At 41.4% G+C, this 27,209-nt stretch overlaps 1 pseudogene; it reads left to right on the forward strand.

The window, feature by feature from the left end:
- LOC112265801 overlaps positions 1-27,209 on the forward strand; it is a 294,298-nt pseudogene that overhangs the window by 258,043 nt on the left and 9,046 nt on the right.

Genomic DNA, 27,209 nt, shown 5'->3' on the forward strand with positions numbered 1-27,209 from the left:
AAAATACGTTAATCTCAAAATACGTTAATCTCTAGGAGACTCCTTCCTGAGCGATGGCTGCGTGGTCCCATGGTGTTTATACTTCCGTACTATTGTTTGTACAGATGAACGTGGTTCCTCCCAGCATTTGGAAATTCCTCCCAAGCATGAACCAGACTTGTGGAGGTCTACAATTTTTTTTCTGAGGTCTTGGCTGATATCTTTTGATTTTCCCATGATGTCAAGCAAAGAGGCACTGAGTTTGAAGGTAGGCCTTGAAATACATCCACAGGTACACCTCCAATTGACTCAAATGATGTCAATTACCCTATCAGAAGCTTCTAAAGCTCATTTTCTGGAATTTTCCAAGCTGTTTAAAGGCACAGTCAACTTAGTGTATGTAAACGTCTGACCCTCTGGAATTGTGATACAGTGAATTATAAGTGAAATAATCTGTCTGTAAACAATTGTTGGAAAAATGTACTTGTGTCATGTGTAGCCAATGTGAAATGGCTAGCTAGTTAGCGGTGGTGCGCGCTAGTGGCGTTTCAATCGGTGACGTCACTTGCTCTGAGCCCTTGAAGTAGTGGTTCCCCTTGCTCTGCAAGGGCCGCGGCTTTTGTGGAGCGAATGGGTAACGATGCTTCAAGGGTGACTGTTGACGTGTGCAGAGTGTCCCTGGTTCGCGCCCAGGTCGGGGCGAGGGGACGGACGTAAAGTCTATACTGTTACACATGCACAAAGTAGATGTCCTAACCGACTTGCCAAAACTATAGTTTGTTAACAAGAAATGTGTGGAGTGGTTGAGAAACAAGTTTTAATGACTAAGTGTATGTAAACTTCCGACTTCAACTGTATGTTAATGCATTTTCATCTAATCAACAGCTCATGCATGTATTTTTGAGCATGTAATGGCAATATATTACTAATACATATTTAATAGCTTGACTGCAACATGTGTTATACTGTAGCAAAGATTGTCATATGAAAGTGAAAAATAGTTTTATCTCTCAGAAGATTAACATATTTATCTCAAGATTTTACAATACCTGGTAGTTTTTTAATTCATGGGCTACAGTGTGAATCCAAATGCTTCCCACCATCAGGAAAAAAACATATTCTTTATCTTTCCCTTAGAAAACTGGACTTTGTTTTTATGGTGTAATGATCTTCTCCATCTGAGGAACAGGAAAGATCGGACCAAAACGCAGTGTCCATGTTAATTTAAATCACTGAACACGAAATACAAAATAACCAAGTGAAACAACGAAAATCGAAACAGTCCTGAAAGGTGACACAAAACAGGAAACAACTACCCACAAAACCCATGTGGGCAAGAGCTACCTAAGTGTGGTTCTCAATCAGAGACAACGATAGACAGCCGTCCCTGATTGAGAACCATACCCGGCCAAAAAAAAAAGAAATACAAAATCATAGAAAAAAGAACATAGAATGCCCACCCTAGTCACACCCTGGTGTCGTGTCTTTGGCTATGCCGGATTAAGTGATATGACATGCTATTCTATAAAATAATTTCTCTGTAATTAATATTACCTGATTGAGCTAATCGTGTAAATGTAATTAACTAGAGAGTCTGGGCACCACAAAATAATATTTATAGAGCTGTTATCTTCCAAATAAACTCTTAAAGACCTAGCAATATTTTACATCAATAGCAGTCAATATTAATTAGTCATCTTAATTCAGTCTCATCTGAAAGTTGTAAATTCTTGGTTATCTGCACGAACCCTGGCTAACAAGTTGAATCAGCAATACAAAATTGGGTTTAGTTATTTATTTACTAAATAACTAACTAATCACACAGAATTACACATACAAATATTTCAATCATAACTTGATTACACATTATGTCATAAAGGAAAACGTCCCTAGCGGGCAGAACAGATATGACAGCTGGTTACACAAAAGAAAAGGGTCTGGGTTTGGGTGAAAGAGCGGGAAGACTGACGAACAAAGGGTGAAGCTGTGCTATTGTAAATACAGTATCTTATGCATTCTAAATTACCGCCCATTTGGAAAAGGAAAATGCAATAAATATTTACTCTGAGCTGCGCTTCGGTAGGTTGGTGGTAGATGGAAGGCCATGTTGCCCAACCAAGTCCTTTGTCCTTTGAAGAATGTCTCTGCTGGTGAATTGAATATCTTGTAGTAACGTCGTTGTGTGGTAGACGGAATACTCTGTCTTTTTCTTCCTAACCCTCGTTTGCAGCGGCTGTTGCTAACTCAACGGCTAGGAGGTATCACTTCTGTAGTGAATAAGAGTTCAAAGTTCATACCATTCACAACCAAAGCTCACGCTGATGTTGGCTTCGTTCTGTAGTTATTATCTGAACCATTCTGACATCGGACCGTCGTCCTCACGTCCTCAGAATAGGAGTTGATATTGTCGTCAAGGGCTTATATAGGAAGGGCGAGGAGGGCGTGTTTGAAAAGTTTTATAGCCCATGTCCCTTCACAGGGGCGGGCCACTGATTGAGCAGAGCCCTATCTTATGAAAACTCAATTCTCACATTTTAGAAACTAAAATCACATTTCATCCCATCACAAATCATTTCATATTTAAACATTTAAATTGAACAACAATTCCATGTGAATCCGATAACTTTGATGTGTAGACTTTCCACTGTAGAGTTTATGTCATCTTATCATTGATGAGAATGTCTCAGATGACAACCCGAACTGACATCATATTCATTAAGTACCACTGCATATGTTCAATTGGTCGGATTACCAGAATATAGTTAATTTCCCCCCACCTTCTGATGTTCCCAGAATCCCTATGTTAACCAAGGGTTTTGCAAAAGTAACATCAGTAGGGAAGAGAGAGGAAAAAGGGGGGAAGAGGTATTTATGACTGTCATAAACCTACCCCCAGGCCAACGTCATGACACTGGCCTAACCAAAATAGAGAATAAAAGCCTCTCTATGGCCAGGGCATGACATATGGGTGTCGTCAGGATTTTCATAGCGTGTTAAATCCAAAGGAAGAAACTATGCCGAGTTATGAGCAACGTGAAGAGAGACATAATAATTTATCTGTAGTCTTCAGGGGGAGAATTTCCTCGTCATAATAAGTGATTGTTTATGCCTTTGGAGCATGGTCAGTAGAATGACAAGTGTGTTTACTATTTTCTACATTGTAGAATAATAGTGAAGACATCAAAACTATGAAATAACATATGGCATGTAGTAACCAAAAAAGCATTAAACAAATCTAAATATATTTTATATTTGATATTCTTCAAATAGCCACCCTTTGCCTTGATTACAGTTTTGCACACTCTTGGCATTCTCTCAACCAGCTTCACCTGGAATGCTTTTCCAACAGTCTTCAAGGAGTTCCCACATTTGCTGTGCACTTGACAAACCAGATGGGATGACTTATCGCTGTAGAATGCTGTTGTAGCCATGCTGGTTAAATGTGCCTTGAATTCTAAACAAATCACAGAGTGTCACTAGCAAAGCACCGCCACACCTCCTCCTCCATGCTTTACGGGGGAAATACACATGCCGAGATCATCTGTTCACCCGCACCACGTCTCACAAAGACACAGTGGTTGGAACCAAAAATCTCAAATTTGGACTCCAGACCAAAGGACACATTTCCACCGGTCTAATGTCCATTGCTCGTGTTTCTTGGCCCAAGCAAGTCTCTTCTTCTTATTGGTATCCTTTAGTAGTGTTTTCTTTGCAGCAATTTGACCATGAAGGCCTGATTGACAGTCTCCACTGAACAGTTGATGTTGAGATGTGTCTGTTACTTGAACTCTGTGAAGCATTTATTTGGGCTGCAATTTCTGAGGCTGGTAACTCTAATGAACATATCCTCTGCAGCAGAGGTAACTCTGGGTCTTCCATTCCTGTGACGGTCCTCATGAGAGCCAATTTCATCATAGCACTTGACGGTTTTTGTGGCTTCACTTGAAGAAACTTTCAAAGTTCTTGACATTTTCTGTAATGACTGACCTTCATGTCTTAAAGTAATGATATACTGTCCTTTCTCTTTGCTTATTTGAGCTGTTCTTGCCATAAAATGGACTTGGTCTTTTACCAAATAGACCAAATAGACCCCCCCCCCCACACCTACACACACACACAACACGACTGATTGGCTCAAACACATTAAGAAGGAAAGAAATGCTACAAATTAACTTTTAAGAAGGCACATCTGTTAATTGAAATGCATTCCAGCTGACTACCCCATGAAGCTGGTTGAGAGAATGCCAAGTGTGCAAAGCTGTCAAGGAAAAGGGTGGATATTTGAAGAATCTCAAATATAAAATATATTTAGATTTGTTTAGCTGTTTTTTGGTTACTACATCATTCCATGTGTGTTATTTCATAGTTTTTATGTCTTCTCTATTATTCTACAATGTAAAGAAAATAGGAAACAAAAAGAAAATCCCTTGAATGAGTAGGTGCTCTAAAACCTTTGAACGGTAGCGTATATATACACAGTACCATTCAAAAGTTTGGACACACCTACTGATTCCAGTATATATGTATATTTAAGGACAGCATTTTCATCAGCATCAGACAGACAGACAGATCTGACCAGAGATTAAATTAATTTGCACGGTGTCCATATTAGGACAGTCTTACCAAGTCAAATCAAATCAAATTGTATTGGTCACTTGCGCTGAATTCAACAGGTGTAGTAGGCCTTACAGTGAAATGCTTACTTACAAGCCCTTAACCAACAATACAGTTTTAAGAAAATACCAACAAAAAAAAACAATTAAGAGATAAGAATACCAAATAATTAAAGAGCAGCAGTAAATAACAATAGCGGGGCTATATACAGGGGGTACCGGTACAGACAGAGTCAATGTGAGGGGGCACCGGTGTCGAGGTAATTGAAGTAATATGTACATGTAGGTAGAGTTATTAAAGTGACTAGTTAAAATCCTGTTGAGACTTGCGCTTTCCTTGTTTGGACACCGTCTATACGTTTTGATTTTGGATCTTGACCACAATATTGCCCTTTAAATCCTTTGACCTAATGGCTTTAATCGGTCTGTTGTGATGGACTCATAGATTACTTTACTTCCACAGCTTTGAAAAGCTTTACAATATTTTTTTTTCACGCAAATCCTGAAAAGTCTCTGTTGAGAACAAATCAATATTTGTTGTTTGTGTTCTGCAAATGGAGGGTAAGCAGTTTCGGCTGACGTTTTGGGTTGTTGTCAGTTCATAAATGACTTTTACTTTTGTGTTTCTTTTATCATGAGTCACAATCGGGCTCAGAATAGAGTGGGAAGTCTAATGGGTTTTCTGGATCAACTCCACCAGTGCAGGATGTTAATCATGTTTATGCTTCAGTTTACTGCACGTAGTTTAGTGGTTTTACTCTGTGAAGGTATTGTGCACTGAAATTTCTAACTTGCATCATCTAATGGTTCTCTAGACAGGAATGGATGTGATTTGGAAAGTTAGCGACCCAAAACTAGCTTGGTTCCAGATCTGTTTGTGTTATCATGTCAAATCCATGTTTGGCATGATAATGAGTGAAAAGGAGTTGATATGATGGCACAAACACATCTGGGACCAGTCTACCTAAGAGATTGTCAAACTAGTATTTGACACACATTTAACCCCAGGGAAGTTAATGGGTGACTGAGCATTCTGCCATTGTTTTTCATGATAAAGTTTTGGCTTGATATTTGACTGCTCGTTCTGCCAATAGGAGCATTACGCTCCAGGTACTAATCTAGGATCAGCTTCCCCTCCCTCATTCCTAACCTTAACCATTAGTGGGGGAAATGCAAAAGTGACCCAAGAGCAGCGTCTCGGGGCAACATCACCCGACTCCGAACTTCATCTGAATGGCAATTCGTTCTCTGATTCTGTGATCTGACTCTTTGACATGCATTCATCCTTTAGACCCGCCCCTCTTATCGCTGATTAATGGTTTCTAAGTTGACTCAGATAACTCTTTATTGATAATTAATTGGTCTCTAGTAGGCCCCAACGGGGCTATTACCTACCCATTACACGCCCATAAGTAAGTAACCTTGGCTTGTGCGTGCTGAATGGAGCCGGTCTCCTGTTTCTGTAGTGTGAGGCAGCTTGATGGACAAGTAGGCTACACCCCTTGGACAGGACATAGAGAGGCTACATGACAGTATCTCAGAGGAAGGCTTTCACTACCTTGTCTTTGATCTGGTGACGGGAGGAGAGTTGTTCGGTCTATCGCTGGGCCTTGCATGATTTATAATATCTAATTAGCTACCAAACCAATTAATTAAAGGTCATTTTAGCCATATATGATCAATTATTTAGTGGTTTAATGTCACATGTTCCTTCATTCTTGAATGTTTAAATGTTTTGACTGATTTATATAGAGTTTGGGACTTAGGGCTCTGATCAGAATTAGGGCTCTGATCAGGAATAAGCAGGAAATCCTAGGCATTTTGCGAAAGTTACTTGACTTTTGCAACCCTATTTAGTATTATTAGGTAAAGTGAGATGTGTTCTTCTCCCCAGATGACTATGGAGCCTGTATGTATGCAAGTGGATGATGGTGGACAGGTTTAATGGCTTTCCATTTGTTCATTACTTACTGGATGTGATTGCTGTTGATTTGCCCCTGCTGTTCTGCTTCTGTTGTTTCAGGGATACACACACACAGCTTGACAGCCCATATGATCCATCATCAGGCTCAGATGAACCTTAACAAAATATTGTGATTCTTCTGCCTTCTGCTGAGAATTCTGTCTTTTAGTGCTTGGGTTATATTGTTATGATTAATGGACATGGCCTGTGGGACAGGCCTGATTTTATCCTGAATTTCACAACTGTAGAAAAGCCAGAAAAGTGTGTGTGAGATTGAAATGTGCTGGAGCTTATTAACCCATGAGAGTCTAAGCCAGGGGGGGTTCTACTGTACTTAGTTATATGGAATTGTTTTAAGAAGGTCATACCAAGGATCAATTTGCTATTTGATTTGGAATTTTAAGACCCCTTGAAGTATCCCCCCAAAATTGTACAAGTATAATTTGATGAAATGTTTATTTGGCCTAACTGCTATTAGCCCATTAAAATGCATTGAATAGCAGATTCAAATGAAATCAAATAAAATGTTATTGGTCACATACACATAGTTAGCTGATGTTAATGCGAGTGTAGCGAAATGCTTGTGCTTCTAGTTCCGACTATACAGTAATATCTAACAAGTAATCTAACAAATTCACAACAACTACCTTATACACACAAATACATACAAATGTATAGGGATGAATATATACATAGAAATATATGGAAGAGCAATGGCGTGCGGCATAGGCAAGATGCAGTAGATCGTGTAGAATACAGTACAGTCGTGGCCAAAAGTTTGTTGTTTGTTTTAGTGTACTTTGTGTTTTTTTCCGTCTAATCATTAAATCATGCATTTACACGACGCTGCGCTTTGGTCTCCTCTTTACGACGATCGTGAAAATGATGGCAATTTGCTGATACTCCAGAATGTTATGAAGAGGGATCAGATGAATTGCAATTAATTGCAAAGTCCCTCTTTGTCATGCAAATTAACTGAATCCCCAAAAAACATTTCCACTGCATTTCATCCATGCCACAAAAGGACCTGCTGACATCATGTCAGTGATTCTCTCGTTAACACAGGTGTGAGTATTGACGAGGACAAGGCTGGAGGTCACTCTGTCATGCTGATTGAGTTTGAATAACAGACTGGAAGCTTCAAAAGGAGGGTGGTGCTTGGAATCATTGTTCATCCTCTGTCAATCATGGTTACCTGCAAGGAAACACGTGCCGCCATCATTGCTTTGCACAAAAAGGTCTTCACAAGCAAGGATATTGCTGCCAGTAAGATTGCACCTAAATCAACCATTTATCGGATCATCAAGAACTCAAAGAGAGCAGTTCAATTGTTGTGAAGAAGGCTTCAGGGGGCCCAAGAAAGTCCAGCAAGTGCCAGGACCGTCTCCTAAAGTTGATTCAGCTGCCGGATCGGGGCAACACCAGTACAGAGCTTGTTTAGGAATAGCAGCAGGCAGGTGTGAGTGCATCTGCACGCACAGTGAGGCGAATACTTTTGGAGGATGCCCTGGTGTCAAGAAGGGCAGCAACGAAGCCACTTCTCTCCAGGAAAAACATCAGGGACAGACTGATATTCTGCAAAAGGTACAGGGATTGGACTGCTGAGGATTGGGGTAAAGTCATTTTCTCTGATGAATCCCCTTTCCGATTGTTTGGAGCATCTGTAAAAAAGCTTGTCCGGGGAAGACAAGGTGAGTGCTACCATCAGTCCTGTGTCATGCCAACAGTAAAGCATCCTGAAACCATTCATGTGTGGAGTTGCTTCTCAGCCAAGGGAGTGGGCTCACTCACAATTTTGCCTAAGAACACAGCCATGAATAAAGAATGGTACCAACACATCCTCCGAGGGCAACTTCTCCCAACCATCCAGGAACAGTTTGGCGATGAACATGGCCTTTTCCAGCATGATGGAGCACCTTGCCATGAGGCAAAAGTGATAACTAAGTGGCTTGGGGAACAAAACATCGATATTTTGGGTCCATGGCCAGGAAACTCCCCAGACCTTAATCCCATTGAGAACTTGTGGTCAATCCTCAAGAGGCGGGTGGACAAACAAAAACCCACAAATTCTGACAAACTCCAAGCATTGTTTATGCGGGTATGGTCTGCCCAGAAGTTAATTGAAAGCATGCCGGGTCTTGAAAACAAAGGGTAAACACCGCAAATATTGACTCTTTGCATCAACTTCATGTAATTGTCAATACAAGCCTTTGACACTTATGAAATGCTTGTAATTATACTTCAGTATTCCAGTAACATCTGACAAAAATATCTAAAAACACAGAGGCAGCAAACTTTGTGAAAATGTATATTTGTGTCATTCTCAAAACTTTTGGCCATGACTGTATATACATATGAGATGAGTAATGTAGGATATGTAAATATTATTAAAATGGCATTATTTAAAGTGACTAGAAATACCTTTATTAATGGTGTTAGGGGGCAGTATTTTCATTTTTGGTCCAAAAAAAACATTCCCGTTTTAAACGGGATATTTTGTCAGGAAAAGATGCTAGAATATGCATATAATTGACAGCTTTGGATAGAAAACACTCTACTGTTTCCAAAACTGTAAAGATATGTGAGTATAACAGAACTGATGTTGCAGGCGAAAGCCTGAGAAAATTCCAATCCGGAAGTGCCCCAGGTTTTGAAAGCGCTGCGTTCCAACGACTCCCTATTCAGCTGTGAATGTACCATCAACGAGCTTACGCTTTCTACGTATTCCGCAAGGTGTCTACGGCATTGTGATGTAGTTTTACGCATTTCTGTTGAAGAATAGCTGTAGGCGGCCACATTGCGTAAGTGGTCACATGGTGGTTCCGAGAGAGATTCTCGGGTAAAATACAGAGGTAGCCATTACTCCAATCGGTCCTAGTGAAAAACGAATTGTCCCGACGGATATATTATCGAATAGATATTAGAAAAACACCTTGAGGATGGATTCTAAACAACGTTTGCCATGTTTCTGTCGATATTATGGAGCTAATTTGGAATATTTTTCTGCGTTGTGGTGACCGCAATTTCCGGGTGATTTCTCAGCCAAACGTGAAGAACAAACTGAGCTATTTCGCCTACAAAAATAATCTTTTTGGAAAAAAATGAACTTTGGCTGTCTACCTGGGAGTCTCGTGAGTGAAAACATCCGAAGTTCATCAAAGGTAAACAATTTAATTTGATTGCTTTTCTGATTTCCGTGACAAGGTTGCCTGCTGCTAGCAAGGCATAATGCTATGCTAGGCTATGATAAACTTACAAAGCATATTTTGAAAATCTGAGATGACAGGGTGATTAACAAAAGGCTAAGCTGTGTTCCAATATATTTCACTTGGGATTTTCATGAATAGGATTTTTTTCTAGGAAGATTTATGTCCGTTGCGTTATGCTAATTAGTGTCAGGTGATGACAACGGTCCCGTTCACGGGATGGGGTGTCACTATTAAGTCAGTTTATTTAAGTGGCCAGAGATTTGAGTCTGTAAGTTGGCAGCAGTCTTTCTATGTTAGTGATGGCTGTTTAACAGTCTGATGAACTTGAGATAGAAGCTGTTTTTCAGTCTCTCGGTTCCCAGCTTTGATGCATCTGTACTGACCTTGCCTTCTGGGCGATAGCGGGGTGAACAGGCAGTGGCTTGGGTGGTTGTTGTCCTTGATGATCTTTTTGGCCTTCCTGTGACATCGGGTGCTGTAGGTGTCCTGGAGGGCAAGTAGTTTGCCTCCGGTGATGCGTTGTGCAGACCGCACTACCCTCTGGAGAGCCTTGCGGTTGAGGGCGGTGCAATTGCCATACCAGGCATACCAGCCCAATACAGCCCGCTGTTGCGCCTTCTTCACCACGCTGTCTGTGTGGGTGGACCATTTCAGTTTGTCCATGATGTGTACGCCGAGGAACTTAAAACTTTCCACCGTCCCCACTACTGTCCCGGGGGGCTCCCTCTGCTGTGGACTGCTGTTTCCTGAAGTCCACGATCGTCTCCTTTGTTTTGTTGACGTTGAGTGAGAGATTATTTCCCTGACACCACAGTCCGAGGGCCCTACCTCCTCCCTGTAGGCCGTCTCGTCGTTATTGGTATTCAGGCCTACCACTGTAGTGTCGATGCTGATGATCGAGTTGGAAGTGTGCATGGCCACGCAGTCATGGTTGAACAGAGAGTACAGTAGAGGGCTGGGAACGCACCCTTGTGGGGCCCCAGTGTTGAGGATCAGCGTGGTGGAGATGTTGTTTCTGACCTTCACCTCCTGGGGTCGGCCCCTCAGAAAGTCCAGGACCCAGTTGCACACGGGGGGTCGAGACCCAGGGTCTAAAGCTTAATGATGAGTTTGGGTACTATGGTGTTAAATGCTGAGCTGTAGTCAATGAACAGCATTCTTACGTAGGTATTCCTCTTGTCCTTTCCACTACATGGAACAACAGATTGCCCCCCCCCCAAAAAATAAATAAAAGGGAGGTTTGTTCTTAAATGTCTGTCCAATATCTGAGAGATTTATATTTTTTGGCAACTGTCTCCATATATACCACCATTAATTGTTTTAACTGGTGGGGGACCTTCAGATGAGTCTTGTGAGGCCTGTAAAAAAATTAAAAGTATTTTTTCCCTTTGTGATTTTCTCTATTTTTTTTTACAGTGATTGTTATCAGATCTTCAACCAAAACCTAATATTTGATAAAGGGAACCTGAGTTTACAAATAACAAAACTTATTATACTTGTTTTATACTTGTTTTATTTATTTAATTAACAAAGTTATGCAACACACAATTCTTCTGCCACCAACCTAACACTTCCTGTAGTTGTTGGTCAGTCTCTCATATTGGAGAGATTTCGGGTCTTGCATGCAGAACTGCTTTAACTCGGGGACATTTGTTGGTTTTCATTGGGTATTACATGAATTAGTTTCAGAAACAAATGAAATAATTAATTGTTGTGTTATTGTTCACTCAGGTTCTCTTTATCTATTACATTTTGGTTGAAGATCTGATAAAAAAATGCAAAAATAGAGAAAATTAGAAATGGAGCAAATACTTTTTCGTAGCCCTGTACGATTTAAGTGGATTTAACAGATTCAATCAATAAGCGATCATAGTTTTCACCTGTTCAGTCTATTTCATGGAAAGAGCAGGTGTTCCTACAGTTTTTTACACTCTGTACAGTTATAGTTATATATACAGTACCAGTGAAAAGTTTAGATCCACCTACTCATTCAAAGGTTTTTCATTATTTTTTACTACTTTCTACATTGTAGAATAATAGTGAATGCATCAGAACTATGAAATAACACATATGGAATCATGTAGTAACCAAAAAACTGTTAATTTTAAACAAATTAAAATATAGTTTAGATTTTAGATTCTTTAAAGTAGCCACCCTTTGCCTTGATGACAGCTTTACACACTCTTGGCATTCTCTCAACCAGCTTCATGAGGTAGTCACCTGGAATGCATTTCAATTAACAGGTGTGCCTTCTTAAAAGTTAATTTGTGGAATTTGTTTCCTTAATGCGTTTGAGCCAATCAGTTGGGTTTTGACAAGGTAGGGGTGGCATACAGAAGATGGCCCTATTTGGTAAAATACCAAGTTCATATTACAGCAAGAACAGCTCAAATAAGCAAAGAGAAACAACAGTCCATCATTACTTTAAAACATGAACATGTCAAGAACCTTGAAAGTTTCTTCAAGTGCAGTCACAAAAACTATCAAGCGCTATGACGAAACTGTCTCTCATGAGGACCGCCACAGGAAAGGAAAACTCAGTTACCTCTGCTGCAGAGGATAAGTTCATTAAATTGCAGCCCAAATAAATGCTTCACAGAGTTCAAGTAACAGGCACATCTCAACATCAACTGTTCAGAGGAGACTGCGTGAATCAGGCCTTCATGGTCAAATTTCTGCAAAGAAACCACTACTAAAGGACACCAATAAGAAGAAGATACTTGTTTGGGCCAAGAAACACGAGCAATGGACATTAGACCGGTAGAAATCAATCAATCAATCAAATTCATTTATAAAGACCTTCATACATCAGCTGAAATCTGTCCTTTGGTCTGATGAGTCCAAATGTGAGATTTTTGTTTCCACCCGCTGTGTTTGTGAGACGCAGAGTAGGTGAACGGATGATCTCCGCATGTGTGGTTCCTACCGTGAATCATGGAGGAGGAGGTGTGAGGGTGCTTTCCTGGTGACACTGTGAGTGATTTATTGAGCATTCAAGGCACACTTAACCAGCATGGCTACCACAGCATTATGCAGCGATACACCATCCCATTTGGTTTGCGCTTAGTGGGACTATCATTTGTTTTTCAACAGGACAATGACCCAAAACACATCTCCAGGCTGTTTAAGGGCTATTTTACCAAGAAGGAGAGTGATGGAGTGCTGCATCAGATGACCTGGCCTCCACAATCACCCGACCTCAACCCTATTGAGATGGTTTGGGATGAGTTGGACTGCAGAGTGAAGGAAAAGCAGCCAACAAGTGCTCAGCATGGAAACTCCTTCAAGACTGTTGGAAAAGCGTTCCTCATGAAGCTGGTTGAGAGAATGCCAAGAGTGTGCAAAGCTGTCATCAAGGCAAAAAGGATGGCTAATTTGAAGATGCTCAAGGATAAAATATATAAAATATATTTTGATTTGTTTAACACTTTTTTTGGTTACTACATGATTCCATATGTGTTATTTCATAGTTTTAATGTCTTCACTATTATTCTGCAATGTGGAAAATAGTTAAAATAAAGAAAAACCCTTGAATGAGTAGGTGTGTCCACATTTTTGACTGGTACTGTAAATAATTGTATCTTACTGCTGTAGCTCACTGTTTGAGCTCTGTGGTAAAACCAACTCTAATATCTGGCTGACATAGCCTGTGGTCATAGCTCACTGCTCCAGTTTTAACAGTTGGCCACTGAGCTAGTGTCTGTGGTGCTATTAGCCTGTATCCAAAGAATGTCTATCTCTGTGTCTCCTGGTCTGTCAAAGCCAGCTCATCTATCCCTCTCTCTCTCTGTCACTGTTCTTTCAAAGCTAACTGGTGTTTCCCTGTATGTCTTTCTCACTCACTGGCTCACTCACTCTGGGTGGCAGGTAGCCTGGCGGTTAGGAGCTTTGGGCCAGTAGCCGAAAGGTTGCTGGATCGAATCCCAGAGCTGGCAAGGTAAAAATCTATCATTCTGATCAAGGCAGTTAATCTACTGTTCCCCGGGCACCGATGATGTGGATGTCTATTAAGGCAGCCCCCCACACCTCTCTGATTCAGAAGACACATTTCAGTTTAATGCATTCAGTTGTACAACTGACTAGGTATCCCCCCCCTTCCTTTCTCTCTCTCTCTGTCTCTCTCTCAGTCTCTCTGTCTCCCTGTTATCGCAAAGTGAATGTGTCTGTCCCCTTCTCTGAGTATCTGTGGTCTAACTCTCCGCTCTCTGTGTGTGGGAGGAAGGAGCAAGTCAAGCTAACTATTCCCTCTCTCTGTCCCCCTGTTATAGGATTCTCTGGGGGAAGGCGGATCCAGCATCCAGGGTGGCCCGGTGGAGGAGAGGAAGGAGAAGGTGCCCAGCCCTCACCTCAGCCAGCTGGTTGTTCTGACAGCCAGTGAGACACTCTACGGCCTGGCCCAGAGGGTGGTCGCAACAGAGTCACTGTAAGAGATGGTCTTTAGACCCACATTTGAAATCCTGTTTATATCTCTTTAGAAGTCCCTAGAGGGTGGTGGACACTGAGGGTCGTTCCAAATTAAATTATTCACAGAACTCCAGAGTGTGACACTCTGACTGTATTGGTAGCATCGATGCAAGCTGGACATTCTACACGCTCACCTCACTCCAAACCATGTTTTGGTCAAACAATAATGTGCATTATCCTCATCATTACTGTAATAAAAGTCTCTGCCCTGCCCCTGTGCCTGTTTCGCTGGGGTCTGTTGCTGAGCAACCCACTGTCCTCCACACTCCCGGAGACAAATGTTATGATTCTAGGCTGTAACATTTCAAAATCCGATTGGGAGAAAAACACAACTTTTGAAATAACTACTGTTTTCACTGTTGAAGAGATCAGGGCTTAGGCTCTTAAGGGGTTTTAAATGAAGGAAGAACGGAATGGTCCTTAGGGGAGAAGACATACAGCTGTCTAGCCCTGTGTGTAATTGTGTGGATGCCCCCCCACCCCACCGAGCAGTTACTGTAGCGGTGGAAGGGGCTTACACACCACCTAACCCCTCTGTCCTAGCACCCAGACATGCTCAGCATACAATACGCCATTTTGAATAAAGCCATTACTTACTATGGGAGCCTCGTAAAGGGCTGCTCTACCTTTAACAGCTCATTTAGCCATGCTTTAATGGAATAATCAATGAGGGCCCGCCACCCCAGGGCCCTGAGCAAAGATCAAGATTATAGTTGTGAAAGATAAGTGCCTCTTGTCATTGTCTAAATTTATATAGGCATAACCCGATAAATGTCAGGGCTCTGCTTGTTATCTCTCCCTGTGGTAACCATGAGATTTGTGGTCATGGTGGGCTGACGACTCACAGATAATGCCATTTTTCGAGTCCATAAAAACAAACGTGTTTGCCCACTCTTTTGTGGAAATGTTGTCATATTAAAGGGAGGCAGGAGCAAGCTGTGTGTATGTCTCGTGGCATATTGGACATCACTTGCACTTGTTAATGTTTGATGGTTGAGGTAATGGTCTTTGTTGAGGTTCTAATTTTGTCCTAGATACTTATTTGGCCCACATAGATTTGCAATTTGTTTCGATGTGTTTCAGGCCCACTTTCAATTACTTCTCAGTAGGCAGCTAGTTTCTACTGCAACAAGCACTTATTAATAAAGAATGTATCAACACGATGTGGTTATGTAAGGATCATCTTGGATACACATAACAGACATTCACATGTTTCGTTCATTTCTCTAACATCTGAAGGGGGCGTGTTGCATCACCAAATGAAAAACCCTGCAGGTGCAACTGTTGCTCGATTTTGATTCATTCTCTCCTTCTCTCTCATACGTATCTCTTCCCAACTGAACTTTCGGCTCCAGCTCCAGCCTACTAAATAGCATTTCCTGCTGCCCTAGGATGTATCCTAAATGGCACCCTATTCTCTTCATGGTGTACTACTTTTGACCAGAGCCTTGTGTGTCAAAAGTAGTGCACTATATAGAAAACAGGGTGTAATTTGGGACACATCCCTAGTCCATAGTATACAATATTGTTTATTTAACAGTTACCATACTGTTATAATGAGGTCCATTCATCTCTATGCCTTCCCCTTGACTTGCGTTGGCCTTGTCTCACGGCCAGTCATTAACGCTTATCACCAGATTTGCACACTCAGTTGACTCTCTGCCCATCATTTAACTGAACTTATTTTCTTGAATTTTGTTTATGTAAAACATTTAAAAGGATAATAATAGTGTTGATCATGCTGACACATTTGAAAAATGTCTTCAATCCCCCCGTGCCCCATTTTTACACTGGAGTAGCTTTTATTTTTGTTTCTATTGATTTTAATTGATCGTTTTTTTCCCCACAACTATTCTATGTGGCTCAGTGTTTGTTAATGTATAGCTATAGTGATGAAAACCCAGTGAATGTAAATACTCCCACTGTTTTAGGCTTCATGGCCTGATATGGTGCTGATTTAAACCAACAAGAAGGTGCATTATGACCTGGCCAAAACTCAATTTCTAGCTACTGTACCTCCTACACCCGCACTGTACCATCCATCTGATGCTAGGACTGAAACTACCTCATTAATAAGCACAGGGGATCAAGAGAAGTTTCTAAAGCTCAGGAGAGAAAGGGGAAAATGGTCTGTCTGCAATATCCCAATCCATTCAGCTAAAGCCCCTGCTCCCCTCTCCCCTCCTACCCCTCTCCGTACCCCTCTAACACTGCTTCAATCTCTGATTTGGTGGGCTGTACTGATTTCACTCTCTGCCTCTCTTCCCAGGGTGTTTCTGGCCGAGCAGTTTGAGTCCCTTCAGTCTCACCTGGATACTATGATGCCTGCAGCCAAGAAGCCATTCCTCCAGCAGTTCTACTCACAGGTCAGTCAGTCCACAACTCTATCGCTGTATCCCAAATGGCACCCTATTCCCTAAAAAGTGCACAGCGGCGTTGCTCATCAAGGTATGAAATTATTGTTGTTTTCAAATACAATCTCTTTTTGCGGTTAATTGTGAACAATTTTTAGTGTACAAATTGTTATAATTATTACCCGCCCCCCCCCGACCATTTTTGCCAACAAAAATAGACCCGTGGCTGAATCTAGTTGCCTACCCCTGTTATAGGGATTAGGATGCCAAATTACAAACGCACCCTATACTACCTTTCAAAAGTTTGTGGTCACATAGAAATGTCCTTGTTTTTGAAAGAAAAGCAACTTTTTTGTACATTAAAATAACATCAAATTGATCAGAAATACAGCGTTGTCACGCCTTGGTCTTAGTATTTTGTGTTTTCTTTAATTATTTGTTCAGGCCAGGGTGTGACATGGGTTTATTGTGTTGTCGTATTGGGGTTTTTGTAGGCATTGGGATTGTGGCTGATTAGGGGTGTGTCTAGCATAGGCTTGGCTGCCTGAGGCGGTTCTCAATCAGAGTCAGGTGATTCTCGTTGTCTCTGATTGGGAACCATATTTAGGTAGCCCGGGTTTCACTGTGTATTTTGTGGGTGATTGTTCCTGTCTCTGTGTAGTGTTCACCAGATAGGCTGTAATTAGGTTTTTACGTTTCGTTTGTTGTTTTTGTATTTATTTATTTATTTCATGTATCGCTATTTTTTCATTAAAGAACATGAGTAACCACCACGCTGCATTTTGGTCCGACTCTCCTTCAACAGACGAACGCCGTTACAAGTGTAGACATTGTTAATTTTGTAAATGACTATTGTATATGGAAACGGTTGATTTTGTATGGAATATAGGTGTACAGAGGCCCATTATCAGCAACCATCACTCCTGTGTTCCAATGGCACGTTGTGTTAGCTAATCCAAGTTTATAATTTTTAAAGTCTAATTGATCATTAGAAAACACTTTTGCAATGATGTGAGCACAGCTGAAAACAGTTGTTCTGATTAAAGAAGCTATAAAACTGGCCTTCTTTAGACTAGTTGAGTATCTGGAGCATCAGCATTTGTGGGTTCGATTACAGGCTCAAAATGGCCAGAAACAAAGACCTTTCTTCTGAAAGTCGTCAGTCTATTCTTGTTCTGAGAAATGAAGGCTATTCCATTTGAGAAATTGCCAAGAAACTGTAGATCTCGTACAACACTGTGTACTACTCCCATTTTGACCATGTAATCGAACCCACAAATGTTGATCCTTCAGATACTCAACTAGTCTAAAGAAGGCCAGTTTTATTGCTTCTTTAATCAGAACAACTGTTTTCAGCTGTCATGTTATTAACTAGTTGTCGCGATCTCCTCTGACACACATGACCTTATCAGTGAGAGTGGAAATGACTGTTGACCACAAACTCTTCTCTATCAGCTAGATGTTTTTCAACGTGTGTGTACCATTAGTACCAGTCTTGAGGGTGCGTCAGAGTTTCACATTTTCAAAAAGGGACTCAAAATCAATATCTACCCCAAACGATTTTACACTTTCTAAAGTACAATGCCTGGAGAAAATAACAATTGAACATTCTCAAATCTTTCTACTGAACGTTTTTCACTTTTTCTGTCCTTACTTACTTTGTACACTGAGTAAAATGTACTGAGTGAGTATTGAATTGACACTGTCCTTGTTTATGGATGCGTCCTAAATGGAACACTATTCCATATACAGTATACTTCACTACTTCTGACCAGGGCCCTGATCAAAAGTAGTGCACTATGAAGGGAGTAGGGTGCCATTTATGACACAACCAATGTCCTTGTTTATACCATTCTCCTTGTCATTCGCTTATACCAGTGAGCTACGTAAACCCATATGCTGGGTCGTGGCGGCCAAGGCTTTAGACTACGAACAGATGCTGCTGCTGATGGCTGCAGTTAAGTGGGACATTAGGGAGATAATGTCGCAGCACAATGTGTACGTGGACGTCCTGTTAAATGTAATGTGACATGTGTGTTTTAGTAAGTGTGAACGTAATGACTAAAATATGGTGAAGGAAGTGTATGTGTATATTCCTGTAATGGATTACTTCATAAGGTCAATGTCCGTTTGTCATGTCATTGCTGTAATAATACAGTGATGGATCAGGGTTCATGGCTGATTTTCCTGTATACATTATCTGTAATAACCCTAAGAAGCTGTAAACTCCACATATAGAACGCATGATGGCCTCTGAAACATAGTGGCGGTGTCACACAATCATGTCCAATGAGTTTATGCAGAGCTGACTTGGCTTAACCTGAAAAAGAGGTTTGTCTCTATAACGAAGTAGAGAAATATAATAATTCCTTTAAAATGTATTTATTTCTATACAGTACCAGTCAAAGGTTTGGACACACCTACTCATTCAAAACGTTTTTTCTTTATTTTAACTATTTTCTACATTGTTAAATAACACATGTGAAATCATGTAGTAACCAAAAAAAGAAACGTCCCTTTTTCAGGACCCTGTCTTTCAAAGATAATTAGTAAAAATCCAAACAACTTCACAGATCTTCATTGTAAAGGGTTTAAACACTGTTTCCCATGCTTGTTCAATGAACCATAAACAATTAATGAACATGCACCTGTAGAACGGTCGTTAATAACCTCTCTGGGATATGTGGGACGGTAGCATCCCACCTCGCCAAAAGCAACAAAAATCTCATAATTAAAATTCCTCAAACATACAAGTATTTTACACCATTTTAAAGATACAATTCTCGTCCAGCCACAGCGTCTGATTTCAAAAATGCTTTACATCGAAAGCACCACAAACGATTATGTTAGGTCACCACCAACTCACAGAAAAACACAGCCATTTTTCCAGCCAAAGAGAGGACTCACAAAAAGCACAAATATAGATCAAATTCATCACTAACCTTTGATGATCTTCATCAGATGACACTCATAGGACTTCATGTTACACAATACATGTATGTTTTGTTCGATAAAGTATATATTTATATAAAAAATCTAATTTTACATTGGCGCGTTACGTTCAGTAGTTCTAAAACATGCGGGGATTGTGCAGGGAACCACATCAATTCACAGAAATACTCATAAATGTTGATGACAATACAAGTGTTATACATGGAATTAGCGATATACTTTTCCTTAATGTAACCGCTGTGTCAGATTTCAAAAAAACTTTACGGAAGAAGTAAACCATGCAATAATCTGAGTACAGCGTTCAGACAACAAAGCCGCCAAAAAGATATCCGCCATAAAGTGTAGTCAACATTAGGTTGAAATAGCATTATAAATATTCACTTACCTTTAATGATCTTCATCAGAATGCACTCCCAGGAATCCCAGTTCCACAATAAATGTTTGATTTGTTCGATAAAGTTCATAATTTATGTCCAAATAGCTTCTTTTGTTAGCGCGTTTGGTAAACAAATCCAAACACACGTTCAGGTCCAGTCAAACGTCGGACGAAAAGTTCAAAAAGTTATATTACAGCCCTTAGAAACTTGTCAAACTAAGTATAGAATCAATCTTTAGGATGTTTTTATCATAAATGTTCAATAATGTTCCAATCGGAGAATTCCTATGTCTGTAGAAAAGCAATGGAACGAGAGCTAACTCTCTCGTGCCCGCCCCTCAGAGCCTGTGGCACTCTGCCAGACACCTGGCTCAATCCCCTCTCATCCACCCCCACTTCACAGTAGAAGCTCAAAACAACGTTCTAAAGACTGTTGACATCTAGTGGAAGCCGTAGGAAGTGCAATATCACCCCATTTACACTGTATATTGGAATGGCAAAGAGTTGAAAAACTACAAACTTCAGATTTCCCACTTCCTGGTTGGATTTTTCTCAGGTTTTCGCCTGCCATATGAGTTCTGTTATACTCACAGACATCATTCAAACAGTTTTAGAAACTTCAGAGTGTTTTCTATGCAATACTACTACTAATATGCATATATTAGCATCTGGGACAGAGTAGCAGGCAGTTTACTCTGGGCACCTTATTCATCCAAGCTACTCAATACTGCCTCCCTGTCACCAAGAAGTTAAGACACTAACAGCTTACAGATGGTAGGCAATTAAAGTCACAGTTATGAAAACTTAGGACACTAAAGAGGCCTTTCTACTGACTCTGAAAAACACCAAAAGAAAGATACCCAGTGTCCCTGCTCATCTGCGTGAACATGCCTTAGGCATGCTACAAGGAGGAATGAGGATTGCAGATGTGGCCAGGGCATTAAATTGCAATGTCCGTACCGTGAGACGCCTAAGACAGTGCTACAGGGAGACAGGATGGACAGCTGATCGTCCTCGCAGTGGCAGACCACGTGTAACAACACCTGCACAGGATCGGTACATCCGAACATCACACCAGCGGGACAATCCCTCCATCAGTGCTCAGACTGTCCGCAATAGGCTGAGAGAGGCTGGACTGAGGGCTTGTAGACCTGTTGTATGGCAGGTCCTCACCAGACATCACCGGCAACAACATCGCCTATGGGCACAAACCCACCATCGCTGACCAGACAGGACTGGTAAAAAGTGCTCTTCACTGACAAGTCGCGGTTTTGTCTCACCAGGGGTAAGGGTCGGATTCGCGTTTATCGTCGAAGGAGTGAGCATTACACTGAGGCCTGTACTCTGGAGTGGGATCGATTTGTATGTGGAGGGTCCGTCATGGTCTGGGGCGGTGTGTCACAGTATCATCGGACTGAGGTGGTTGTCATTGCAGGCAATCTCAACGCTGTGCATTACAGGGAAGACATCCTCCTCCCTCATGTGGTACCCTTCCTGCAGGCTCATCCTGACATGACCCTCCAGCATGACAATGCCACCAGCCATACTGCTCGTTCTGTGCGTGATTTCCTGCAAGACAGGAATGTCAGTGTTCTACCATGGCCAGCGAAGAGCCCGGATCTCAATCTCATTGTGCACGTCTGGGACCTGTTGGATCGGAGGGTGAGGGCTAGGGCCATCCCCCCAGAAATGTTCAGGAACTTGCAGGTCCGTTGGTGGAAGAGTGGGGTAACATCTCACAGCAAGAACGGGCAAATCTGGTGCAGTCCATGAGGAGGAGATTTACTGTAGAACTTAATGCAGCAGGTGGCAACACCAAATACTGACTGTTACTTTTGATTTTGACCCCCCCCCGCCCCTTTGTTCAGGGATACACTATTCCATTTATGTTAGGCACATGTCTGTGGAACTTGTAATATTTGCACATGTTAAGTTTGTGGAAAATGAACGCAGTTGACAGCGAGAGGATGTTTATTTTTTTGCTGAATTGATATGTTATATTTTAATTTCTTCAAAGTAGCCACCCTTTTCCAACAGTCTTGAAGGAGTTCCCACATATGCTGAGCACTTGTTAGCTGCTTTTCCTTCACTCTGCGGTCAAACTCATTTCAAACCATCTCAATTGGGTTGAGGTCGGGTGATTGTGGAGGCCAGGTCATCTGATGCAGCACTCCATCACTCTCCTTCTTGGTCAACTAGCCCTTACACAGCCTGGAGGTGTGTCGGATCATTGTCCTGTTGTAGGTTCTAATTCTCAGAGTATAAAACTCAATGGACACTATGAAAGCTTAACCAAGTTTATTCTCCCAGAGGGTCAATACAGCTGCATTAGACAAAGACATTGTTCACACAAGCACTGATATTTAACCGTTCCTCAAGGCTGAGTCTCCTCCTACACATCTGTATAAAACATCATTCTTTACTGCTAGGCAGGACACTAAGTGATATTGGCCATAAACTTTTGTTTCACCCTTAACGTGACCTGACCTGATCGCAACCCCCGTCCATCACTAATCCATGGCTCTTTCCCCTTATCAATGCCGTCAACATGTGATCACTTCCCTACACTCAACACACGGTTATCATGGTGCCTGGTACCAGACTGTGTCTCTTCTCCTCCCAGAGTATCCCTCCCATAGGATCCCTGATAGCTAATAATAACATATTCTGACATAATGTAAATGTTATACTCTCTCCCTCAGTGCCATGAATAAGTATATTTCATATTCTCAGAACCCAACCGCACAAACCAGAAGGGATGGCGTATCGCTGCATAATGCTGTGGTAGCCATGCTGGTTAAATGTTCCTTGAATTCTAAATAAATTACAAAGTCACCAGCAAAGCACCATCACACCTCAGCCTCTATGCTTCACGGTGGGAACCACACATGCAGAGATCATCCATTTACCTAATCTGCGTCTCACAAAGACATGGCTGATGGAACTATAAATCTCAGATTTGGATTTACCAAACCAAAGGACATATTTCCACTGGTCTAATTGCTCGTGTTTCTTTCTTTGCGGCAATTTGACCATAAAGGCCTGATTCACACAGTCTCCTCTGAACAGTTGATGTTGAGATGTGTCTGTTACTTGAACTCTGTGAAGCATTTATTTGGGCTGAAATTTCTGAGGCTGGTAACTCTAATGAACTTATCCTCTGCAGCAGAGATACCTCTGGGTCTTCCTTTCCTGTGGCGGTCCTCATGAGATACAGTTTCGTCACAAAGCTTTATCTTTTTTGTGACTGCACTTGAAGGAACTTTCAAATTTCTTGAAATTTTCCGAATTGTCTGACCTGTCTTGAAGTAATGCTTATTTGAGCTGTTCTTGCCATAATATGGACTTAGCCCTATTTGCTAAAACACCATCTTCTGTATACCATCTCTAACTTGTCACAACACAACTGATTGGCTCAAATGCATTAAGGAAAGAAATTACACAAATTAACTTTTAACAAGGCACACCTGTTAATGCGTTAATGCATTCCAGGTGACTACCTCATGAAGCTGATTAAGAAAATGCCAAGAGTGTGCAAAGCTGTCATCAAGGCAAAGGGTGTCAATTTTGAAGAATTTCAAATATATATTTGGATTTGTTAAACCCTTTTTTGGTTACTACATGATTCCATATGTGTTACTTCATAGTTTTGATGTCTTCACTATTATTCTACAATGTAGAAAGTAGTACAAATAAGGAAAACCCTTGAATGAGTCGGTGTTCAAAACCTTTTGACTGGTACAGTATATATTTTAAAAGAATTGATTGTGTGGTGGAGCTGCGGACCCCTGACCATATCAGATCACACAATATACTGTATTGACATTACTTCTTAGCAAAGCATATTGTAACGACCCTAGCCTTTGTAAGCCCATTACCAAAGGAAATAGTAGTCATTCTCCTGGGGTGACCCATGTTCTCACCCCCCTAGGATGGTACTCTCTTCCACTGTTCCCTACTACAATAGCATTACATGTTATATATCAACCCAAGTAAAGATCTGCCCAAGGCACTAGCAATTACCATAAATATTCTACAGGATTATGCAAGGCGTCCTTTAGTATAGTAGCTCTCACTCTGTTGAAGATTGATGAGTTTACCATAGTAGTTAATGGGCGGAATTTACACTGAGCTTCCCCTGTTCTCAAAGCACTTTACATTGTCTACAGACAACTCAATCACAGATCTAATCTCATCTACACTACATGGCCAAAAGTATGTGGACACTTGCTCGTTGAACATCCCATTAATATGAGGTTGGTCCCCCCTTTGCTCCTGTAACAGCCTCAACTCTTATGGGAAGGCTTTCCACTAGATGTTGGAACAATGCTGCAGGGACTTGCTTCCATTCAGCAACGAGCGTTAGTGAGGTTGGACACTGATGTTTGGCGATTAGGCCTGGCTCGCAGTCGGCGTTCCAATTCATCCAAAAGCTGTTTGATGGGGTTGAGGTCAGGGCTCTGTGCAGGCCTGTCAATTTCTTCCACAGCAATCACAATGGACCTTGCTTTGTGCACGAGGGCATTGTCACGTTGAAACAGGAAAGGGTCTTCCCTAAACTGTTGCCACAAAGTTGGAAGCACAGAATCGTCCAGTATGTCATTGTATGCTGTAGTGTTAGGATTTCCCTTTACTGGAACTAAGGGGCACAAACCATGAAAAACAGCCCCAGACCATTATTCCTCCTCCACCAAACTTTAAAGTTGGCACTATGCATTCGGGCAGGTTGCATTCTCCTGGCATCCACCAAACCCAGATTTTTCAGACTGCCAAATAGTAAAGCGTGATTTATCACTCCAGAGAAAGTGTTTCCACTGCTCCAGAGTTCAATGAGCTTTACATCATTCCAGCTGACGCTTGGCATTGCACATGGTGATCTTAGGCTTGTGTGCGGCAACTTGGCCATGGAAACCCATTTCATGAAGCTCCCAACGAACAGTTATTGTGCTGACGTTGCTTCGAGAGGCAGTTTGGAACGCGATAGTGAGTGTTGCAACCGAGGACAGACGCGCTTCAGCACTCGGCGGTCCCGTTCTGTGAGCTTGTGTGGCCTACCATTTCGCGGCGGAGTCGTTGTTGTGCCTAGACTTCTCCACTTCACAATAACAGCTTTAGCAGGTCAGAGATTTGACGAACTGACTTGTTGGAAAGGTGGCATCCTATGACTGTGCCACGTTGAAAATCACTGAGCTCTTCAGTATGGGCCATTCTATTGCCAGTGTTTGTCTATGGAGATTGCATGGCGGTGAGCTCGATTTTATAAACGGATCAGCAGCAGGTGTGACTAAAATAGCCAAACCCTCTAATTTGAAAGGGGTGTCCACATACTTTTGTGTATTTTAGTTAAGCTAGACCACATGACTATTTTGTGTTATCTTGAAAAGGGATTGGTACTACTATTTCAATGCATTTGTTTATCTGTTTATAGCAAGTTTATAGCGGTTGCCCAGTTGGACAGCTTTGTATTTGTACCACAGTAGTTCAGGTTAAGTGCTGTTCTTATTGGATCCCACAGTGCAGCACATTTACAGTACCTCAAGGGAAACCAGCTAGGCACCACACATCCCCATCTCTCTCCTATTCCCCCTATGAACATTCAATTGCACTGCAGGAAGAAAAACATCACAAATACTTTTTGTAGTTGCAATGGCATTTTTTTTTCAGCGAGGCTTCCTGGTTAGGAACTAAAGATGACACCTCTCTTTTGAGACTGTCTATTGGAAATGTATTTGAAATGCAGTGAGATCTTTCAAATATGGATTCTTTTTTAAATCAAATTTTCCAGTAATTCCGGAAGCACAAGGTCATCGATAACTTTTAATCTCTTTCAACATGTCGAGATCTTTGTTTAAAGTTTTCTGTTCTCATTCCCGTAACCACTCCGAGAGGTCTTCCGATATCAATTATTTGCCAGTTAGGATTTGAATAATTCATATAACGGAAGAAGTTTGGGGAGTTTAATGCAGATTCAGGAAGCTAAGTTTGAGGTTTGTTAAGGAAAGGTGAGTTTCTTAGGTCCCCTCCTGTAACTATCTCCAGGCTTAAAGTTCTCTTCCCAAATGAGTATTAAATCGTTATTCATTCCTTCCACTTATCCCATCATGCATTTTGCATGGGGATGTGTGGGTCGGCGTGGCGTGATGAGCATGAAGCCGGAGCATACAGAGAGGGGGGCCCTAGTGTTGAGGAACAGATGGGGGTTTTGCAGTGGTAGCGTGACCGTGGGCCTTATTTGCGAGGCGGAAGCTAAGAGAATCCCCCAAATATGCATAAGCATTTCTGTCTGAGCAGCCATAGCTTTAAATCCCGAACCACATCGAGCAAACCACTACACAGCCTCCAATTCTAATGAAAAACTCAGACTCACCTTTCTGGATCTGTGGATCGGCTGGCTGGAAGACGGCTCTCTGCGAGCATTATTAAGCCGCTCTAAGCCAAACTAATTATGTTTAAGCCAAATAGTCAGAGGAAAAGTGTCTGCCTCACTGACTTGATTTAAACGCATTTGCCATATTGATGATCACAGCAGACCTAAGAGTTTAATTTACACGACAAGATGAGAGCAACGGTCAGGCTGAGATGTATGCTGCTCATCCAATCTTTTTCTGAGATAGACATAGTATGGTAGTGGTGTGCGGGTCAGCTGTTTGTTCACCTGCCCGCAATTGCTAATAACCCATCCCCCGACTAAATTTAATAATGTGAAAATCGGAGGCCTGCACCCAACCCTCACCCACTAATATAGAATATGTGCTCTAGGCTACAATCACAAAGGGAAAAACCATTTTTGGACACTGGGTGCAGGATTTCTTTTTACGGATTTAAATGTTTCTGCTTATAATTTTCAACATTTTAGTAGGCTATTTGTTAGTCAACTTGTCTATAATTAGATACATGCAGCTTCTCGTCTGTCATTATATGTATGTTGCCGCCAAATGTCCTAGAAGACTAAGTAAACCCTTGCTCACCAGAATATCATAAATCGATAGAATAATTACTTCAATCTAGTTCAACTTTTCTCTCATGTGCTTCTTTCACAGAGCCAAGACATTTAGGGACTTGGGAGAAAATGCAGAAACTCAACCCTCCAAAAAACACAACTTTTTTTCTGTGCAAAATTTCCGAAAGACATCAGTTTGACCGGTTGTAAGGAAATAGAAAGCTGTGAAAACGAACCAACATGTTTCTGATAAGGTTTCAGTTCAGCTTGGATGCATGTTTTATATGGCACTATCAGCTTTTATGATGCTGATAAAGATAGCACCTATACAGACAGTATCTAACTGCACATTCACATTC

This window comes from Oncorhynchus tshawytscha, linkage group LG13 (assembly GCF_018296145.1).
Source record: "Oncorhynchus tshawytscha isolate Ot180627B linkage group LG13, Otsh_v2.0, whole genome shotgun sequence".
Lineage (NCBI taxonomy): Eukaryota > Metazoa > Chordata > Actinopteri > Salmoniformes > Salmonidae > Oncorhynchus > Oncorhynchus tshawytscha.